The following is an 8,336-nucleotide window of genomic DNA, read 5'->3' on the forward strand; positions in this document are numbered from 1 at the left end:
GTGCAATTGTCTACTCCCTAGTCCGGAGCCGTTTGTAATTACATGTGTGTCTTTGTAAATCCGGTCTGCGTTTTCGTTCCCCCCACGTTATTGTATTACCCTTTCACGTGTCTTGTAAAACCCCACGCTAACCCAACGACGGAATTTAGCGAGGGCTGAAGGTATCAGCGTGCTCGTCCTTCTGGTGTTGCTGAAAGAATACTAATAGGGTTAAAAATTAGTGGCCCCTATGCAGACAGTCTAGATCAGCCAATAAACAAACCACGATACAAAGGTAGTAGTACCACTCTGCCTTCCGCTCTTTACTGGTCCGGGCTGACCCAGAATCTCCACAATAGGGCCAATAGATTCACCTTCGTTTATCTGACTCCATTTTAGAATAATAATTTAGATTAGTTATCCACATTAGGTAGATTTCTTATTTATAATTTTGACTTGATCGCTATAGGAATCCTGTACTGAGATTTACTCTCCGTACAGTCCTCTGCTGGTACCACCGCATGTCACATCACGCGTAATGTGCACTTCTCACAAACTGACTAGCTATCTGTAGTCATCAGAGGTCGCAGGAATAGCTACTCTTGGGTATATCTGTTTACAGCCTAGGGACCCAAGCAGACCAACCTAGCTACGGCTGTGCTCGACATGAATGAACTACCATGCGGAGGCGAGGGATTTACCATCATAGGTCTACGGGTGCTATACGCCGTGATACATTAAGCATAAATATTCATCCTCCCTAGACCAGTTCGAGGGGGTAAACCAAGCATTCCCAGTATAACTTTGAGTGTCAGTAAGCGAAACCACACAGATCAAGTTTTAACATTTTATTTTACCAGGCAGGTTACATACACGTAATTGCATACTAGTTCCAAATCAAAAAACATTACAACGGAAACCAAATTACGGAGTCTTAAAAGTCATACCTGGTAATAAAAGCTACATACGGGAGTCTGGCTACAGACACCCTGTACGTAGAAATGACATGCACTGTGTGCACGGGAGGCTGATTGCATTCTCCCAGATTGCTTAGTTTACTGTCCTTAAATCCAAAATCTGGCCTTTGATGTTAACCCTAAAAATGGGTCACCCATCTGTCATTTGGAGCCACGCCTCCCCAGGAAACGCAGGGGGGTTGAGGCACATGGCTTTCACTGGGGCAGAGCTCCAAACAATTTTTCTTCTGGTTCCTGGTTGGTTATGATGTCCAGGGTTTGCTGTTGCAGAAATAAAACCATTGCACCAGTCGCACTGAAACAATCAGAATAATACCAAACATGAATATTATTTAAACTGACTTTGTCATGAAACATCCAGTGCAGTACACATTATTTAGTGACTGAGTAAAGAGGGAGAGAGCAATAAAGCCCCCTTTCAGGAGAAGGTCAGGGCCTACCAGGCCGTGCCCTCTGAAACCTTCCCGTTCCCGTAAAGGATGTTGCCCCGTCGTAACGAGTTTTACGGCTGGAGGCCTGAGTCTTCCCCCACAGGCTCCTGCCCGTATGGGTGCGGAGATAGTGGGAGTTAATGGTGCATGCTCCGGAGTTAAATTACTTTACAGCCACATATTCCACAATACCAGAGGAAGCCAGCAAGCTGACCAGCCCTGAGTGATAATGCCAGATTTCCAGCCTTACAGTCTCACCTGATGTTTACAGTGGTGTGAAAAAGTGTTTGCCCCCTTCCTGATTTCTTATTTTTTTGCATGTTTGTCACACTTAAATGTTTCAGATCATCAAACAAATTTAAATATTAGTCAAAGACAACACAAGTAAACACAAAATGCAGTTTTTAAATGAAGGTTTTTATTATTATGGGAGAAAAAAAATCCAAACCTACATGGCCCTGTGTGAAAAAGTGATTGCCCCCCCTGTTAAAACATAACTTAACTGTGGTTTATCAAACCTGAGTTCAATTTCTCTAGCCACACCCAGGCCTGATTACTGCCACACCTGTTCTCAATCAAGAAATCACTTAAATGGGACCTGCCTGACAAAGTGAAGTAGACCAAATGACCCTCAAAAGCTAGACATCATGCCGAGATCTAAAGAAATTTAGGAACAAATGAGAAAGAAAGTAATTGAGACCTATCAGTCTGGAAAAGGTTATAAAGCCATTTCTAAAGCTTTGGGACTCCAGCGAACCACAGTGAGAGCCAAAACATGGAACAGTGGTGAACCTTCCCAGGAGTGGCCGGCCGACCAAAATTACCCCAAGAGCGCAGCGACGACTCATCCAAGAGGTCACAAAAGACCCAACAACAACATCCAAAGAACTGCAGGCCTCACTTGCCTCAGTTAAGGTCAGTGTTCCTGACTCCACCATAAGAAAGAGACTGGGCAAAAATGGCCTGCATGGCAGAGTTCCAAGACGAAAACCACTGCTGAGCAAAAAGAACATTAAGGCTCGTCTCAATTTTGCCAGAAAACATCTTGATGTTCCCCAAGACTTTTGGGAAAATACTCTGTGGTCTGACGAGACAAAAGTTGAACTTTTTGGAAGGTGTGTGTCCCATTACATCTGGCGTAAAAGTAACACCGCATTTCAGAAAAAGAACATCATACCAACAGTAAAATATGGTGGTGGTAGTGTGACGGTCTGGGGCTGTTTTGCTGCTTCAGGACCTGGAAGACTTGCTGTGATAAATGGAACCATGAATTCTGCTGTCTACCAAAAAATCCTGAAGGAGAATGTCCGGCCATCTGTTCGTGACCTCAAGCTGAAACGAACTTGGGTTCTGCAGCAGGACAATGATCCAAAAACACACCAGCAAGTCCACCTGAATGGCTGAAGAAAAACAAAATGAAGACTTTGGAGTGCCTAGTCAAAGTCCTGACCTGAATCCTATTGAGATGCTGTGGCATGACCTTAAAAAGGCGGTTCATGCTCGAAAACCCTCCAATGTGGCTTAATTACAACAATTCTGCAAAGATGAGTGGGCCAAAATTCCTCCACAGCGCTGTAAGAGACTCATTGCAAGTTATCGCAAACGCTTGATTGCAGTTGTTGCTGCTAAGGGTGGCCCAACCAGTTATTAGGTTTAGGGGGCAATCACTTTTTCACACAGGGCCATGTAGGTTTGGATTTTTTTTCTCCTTTAATAATAAAAACCTTCATTTAAAAACTGCATTTTGTGTTTACTTGTGTTGTCTTTGACTAATATTTAAATTTGTTTGATCTGAAACATTTAAGTGTGACAAACATGCAAAAAAATAATAAATCAGGAAGGGGGCAAACACTTTCACACCACTGTATTTGTTAGACCGCCCTCATTCCCATGCCCCCCCTAGTTTGTCATACCCCTGTGTATTTATACCTGTCCTTTTCAGTTGCACCTTGCTAGTTCATCTTGTCCTGTTTTTGAGTCCCGAGCCCTTGAATTCCTTCACCCCAGTTCTAGCTCCCTTCCGGAGTCCTTTTCTGTTTTTCTTGTTTATGACTCCTGCCTGCTTTTTGGACGCTTCTTTTTGGATCAGTTTTTGTACTTTTGCCTGTGTGGACTGATACCCTCGCCTGTTTTTGATTATGCTCTGTCTGCCCCTTCATCTGCCATTAAACCTGCTTCTGGTTCCTCTGTCCCCCCCGCCGTGACACCAGTAGCCTGCTGGAGGTCATTTTGTAGGGCTCTGGCAGTGCTCCTCCAGTTCCTTCTCGCAGAAAGGAGCAGATACCGGACCTGCTGCTGAGTTGATGCCCTTCTACGCCCCTGTCCAGCTCTCCTTGTGTAACGGCCGATCTCATGGTATCTCCTCCATGCTCTTGAGACTGTGCTGGGAGACACAGCAAAGCTTCTTGTGACTGCATGTATGGATGTGCCATCCTGGAGGAGCTGGACTACCTGTGCAACCTGATTGGGCTGCAGGTACACAAAACTAGAGACGAATCAGTCAGGAAGGATAAGGAGAGAGCAATTGCAAAACCATTACCTTTTTGGGGGTTGTCTTGCTTTTGCATCTCCATTGCACCTGTTGTCACTTTAATTTGCACCAAAGCAGGTGAATTTGATTCACAATCACTTGTGCTTCCTAAAGGGACAGATTGATATCCCTGAAGTTTAACTCACTTGGTGTTACACTGTAATGATTAAGTGTTCCCTTAATTTTTTTGAGCAGTTCTGCATATCCTCTACAGCACTTTATAATCCACTATACAGTATATAGTGTTCTCAGCCTGCTACCTTATTCTATAAGCCAATTATTTTGCCTATTTAATGGCAACTCCATAATATCTCTGTTTTAGGAAAAGCAGTTTCCTTTTTCTTTTCTTATTTCATCCATTTTACATTGTTTCTTCTTTAGTTGTTGGTTAATTCTTGGGTCAAGGGAAGAATGATGCTCCATTTCAAATATTTTCAGGTCCTGCTGTCATTTACAAAGTTTCTCTTGCCTGGCCTTCTTTAATAAAGATAATATATACATATATACTGGGCTATGATCAGTAAGATCCATTATTGCTATATCAGAACAAATGCTTTTAATGAAGACAGAGTTCCGTAGACTCCCTTTTTGAAACTGCAATGTTATACAAGGATGAGAAACAATTTCCCAGATGATTTAGAAGCCTAATTGAATGGAAAGTATCCAAAGATCAACTGTTCACTTTTTGACATGGATGCTGCAACAAGTAGCATTCCCCACCTCTACAAATAGTGAGGATTTGTATTTTTTCCAGTGCTTAACTCAGGGGTGTCCAATCTTATCCAGAAAGGGCCGGTGTGTGTGCAGGTTGTTGTTTTAGCACAGGACTAAGACAGCTGATTCTACTCATCACGGTCTTGATTAGTAAAGACCACGATTAGTTCATTAGTATAATCAGGTGTGTTACTGCTGGGTTAAAACAAAAACCTGTACCCACGCCGGCCCTTTTAGGATAAGATTGGACACCTCTGGCTTAACCGAATCATTTAAAATATCCCACATTAACTTAAAAAACTTATGAATAATAATAATAATAATATAATTATCCAAATTCTGAGGAATTTGCGTGTTAACATATTAAAATGAGTAGGTCTTATAAGTAATTAGTATATTATAAGTAGGCCGCTCTTCGTTGGTTGTTAACAGACCGCTTCTTTCCCATCTCCCTGTCTTTCCTGTATTCTCTCCTCTTTTTCTCTAAATATCCAGATCCACTCAATTAATTACTCAACTATTACAAAGAGAGTAGTAATTTGGTCTGGGCAAGATCGGGCCTGGTGGAAGCCTGCTTGTTGGTCTCTCAGCTTGGCTCTGCTGCTGTTTTAAGTCTTTCCCGGATGACCCTGTAGAGGACTTTTCCAGGTTTAGTTTCTGCAATACCGTAAGTCTCCATTCTTCTTCTTACAATGTCCTGCAGGATTATTTCCTCCAACCATAATTTGTTGAATATGCCAAGCAATGTGAGTGGAAGTGTTCAGTTCTGGGCCAGGCACTTTGCTGCTGTTCAGGAGATGGATAGCTCTCTGGATCTCCTCCTTGCTTTGGCTGTTGCAGCTGTTTCCGCTGGTAAGATTTACTCCATGAAGATTTCAGCTCTTTTCAGTTGGTCATCTTGTGTGGGGAGTGTCCTTCCATTTTTATCTTTAATCGGTTTCTCTTGTTGTTAATGTTTCATTTTTCTCTCTGATGCTGCTGCTGCCTCTGCTCTGATGGCAAGGTTGTCCACAAATCTCCACTTCTGTGCTTGAATGCTACTCCCAACTGTTCTATGTGTCTCTGCATACTTTCTGTGCTGTAGATTTCTATTCCTGGGTTAAGTTGTTGTTTAAGGTGCCTTTTAAATCTTTTTTTTGCCTGAAAAAGATCAAACTTTCCTGAAAGATGCAGGAGAGATCCATTTGTTTTACTGTTTATTCTTCCTCCCTGGTTTTGGTCTTCACCTAGGTCAGGGGTCGGCAACCCTGGTCCTGGAGAGCTGCAGGGTGTGCCGGCTTTCGTCTCCACCTTAAAATAAGCAACCGATTCAGACCCCAGAAACCAGGTGAGGTGAGTTAACTGTGTAATCAACGGCTTTCATTGATCAATTAATGCCAAGTAACAACGAAAGCCAGCACACCCTGCGGCTCTCCAGGACCAGGGTTGCCGACCCCTGACCTAGGTCATGGATGATCTGGAATCTTTTTTGGGGGCCTTAAATTTGTTTTTGCTTAGCCAGGACTAGGTGGTGGTCAGAGGATGCTATTGCTCCTATTATGACCCATACAGTGCATCCTGGGATGTTCTCCTAAACTTCAACCCTATACAGATGTGGGGTTATCATATATTTTTTGTCCACTGGTCTGGGGAGATCCAGATGACCTTTTGAATGCTTTGTTGCTTTTGCAGTATATTTGGGATCTTTGTCTTGCAGTAGAATGAATGGTAAATGGTAAATGGCTGGCATTTATATGGCATGTTTCCCAAAGCGCTGTAAAATTGATACTTCTCATTCACCCATTCATACACACACTCACACCAACGGCGATTGGCTGCCATGCAAGGCTCCAGCCAGCTCATCAGGAGCATTTAGGGGTTAGGTGTCTTGCTCAGGGACACTTCAACACACCCAGGGCAGGATTCACCTGGGCCAATTAGTTTTGAGGCATTCGCTTGAACTTGAGCAGATAGTATGTGTCTATAAACTTTGAGAATTCATTTTGCTAGTACTATTAGCAGGCAATTGAAATAGGTGTGCTCAGAGCGACGCTCCATCCCAGTTTGTTATGTTATGTTTCACCCCATCCCAGTCTGCTCTCTCCCTCGAAGACACCCCCTGCGACGTGGGCCTCCACGGCGTCGGAGCCCCTCCAACCTCAGCAACCCGCCGCTGACCCCGTGAGGACTTTGCGGTCACAGGGGGACTATGGAACTGCCAGTCTGCCACTCGGAAGGCTGACTTCATCCCCGCATATGCCTCCCTCCAGTCCCTACAATTCCTTGCCCTAACTGAGACCTGGATCACACCTGACAACACCACCACTCCCGCTGCCCTCTCATCCTCCTTCTCCTTCTCTCACACTCCCCGGCCTTCCGGCCGTGGCGGTGGTACTGCTCTTTTAATTTCCCCCTCATGGAAATTCTCTGTTCTCCCCCTCTCTGACCTGTCCATATCCACTTTTGAATTCCATTCTGTTGTAGTATCCTACCCTACTAACGTTTTTATTGCAGTTATCTATCGTCCTCCAGGGCTCCTGGGAATCTTCCTTGATGAGCTAGACACCCTTCTCGGCTCCTTCCCTGAGGATGGCACCCGACTGATTCTCCTTGGAGACATCCACCTTGAAGCCTCCCAGGCTGCTGCCTTCCTACCACTACTCCACTCCTTCGGCCTCTCCCTGCGACACTCTCCTCCAACCCACAAGGCAGGCAATGTCCTAGACCATGTCTTTGTGAGGAACTGCTGATGCTCCAATTTCACGGTTACCCCTCTGCATACATCTGATCACCACTTCATCTCATTCTCCCTCCCTCTTCCTCCCCATCCTCCTCCCCCTCCTCCCACCCACACTTCCTCAGCCCGCCTTAACCTCCACTCCCTCTCACCCTCTTCCTTTGCCACCACTGTCACCACCTCACTCTCCCCTCTCAAATCCTTCTCCAAACTCCCCAATGACTCTGCATCTGCCACCCTCCTATCATCTCTCTCCTCCGCCTTTGACTCTCTCAGTCCCCCTGTCTCAAAGCCACCTCGCACATCCCCTCCCAGTCCTTGGATATCTGATGCCCTTCGTACCTCCAGGGCCAGCCTCCGCGCAGCGGAGAGGAAGTGGGGAAAATCCAGAGACCCTTCAGACCTCACAACTTACCAGTCTCTCCTGGCGGCATTCTCTTCCGCTGTCACTGCCGCCAAAGTAAAATACTATCAAACACAAATTCAGAACTCCACATCTAACCCCCGGAAACTGTTCTCTATTTTCTCCTCTCTCCTCAGCACACCGCCTCCTCCACCTCAGTCCTCCTTCACTGCTGAAGACTTTGCTGATTTTTTTCGATGAGAAGGTCACAGATATCCGCAGATCCTTTACAACCACCACCCCGCTCTCTGTGCCCTTCCCCCCCTCTAGGCCTACCCCTTCCTTTTCCACTTTCTCCCCCCTTACAGACTCTGATGTTTCTCAACTCCTGATCTCCCACCGCCCTACAACCTGTGCCCTTGACCCTATCCCCTCTTCTCTTCTCTAGACTATCACACCTGACATTCTCCCATTTGTCACCTCCCTTGTCAACTCTTCCCTGTCTTCTGGCTGTTTTCCAGCATCCTCCAAGAGGGCCCACATCACCCCACTGCTAAAAAAGCCTACTCTGGATCCCTCCATCATCCAGAACTACTGCCCAGTATCTCTTCTTCCTTTTCTATCTAAAACCATAGAATGAGACGCT

Source organism: Conger conger, chromosome 13, assembly GCF_963514075.1.
Source record: "Conger conger chromosome 13, fConCon1.1, whole genome shotgun sequence".
Classification (NCBI taxonomy): Eukaryota; Metazoa; Chordata; class Actinopteri; order Anguilliformes; family Congridae; genus Conger; species Conger conger.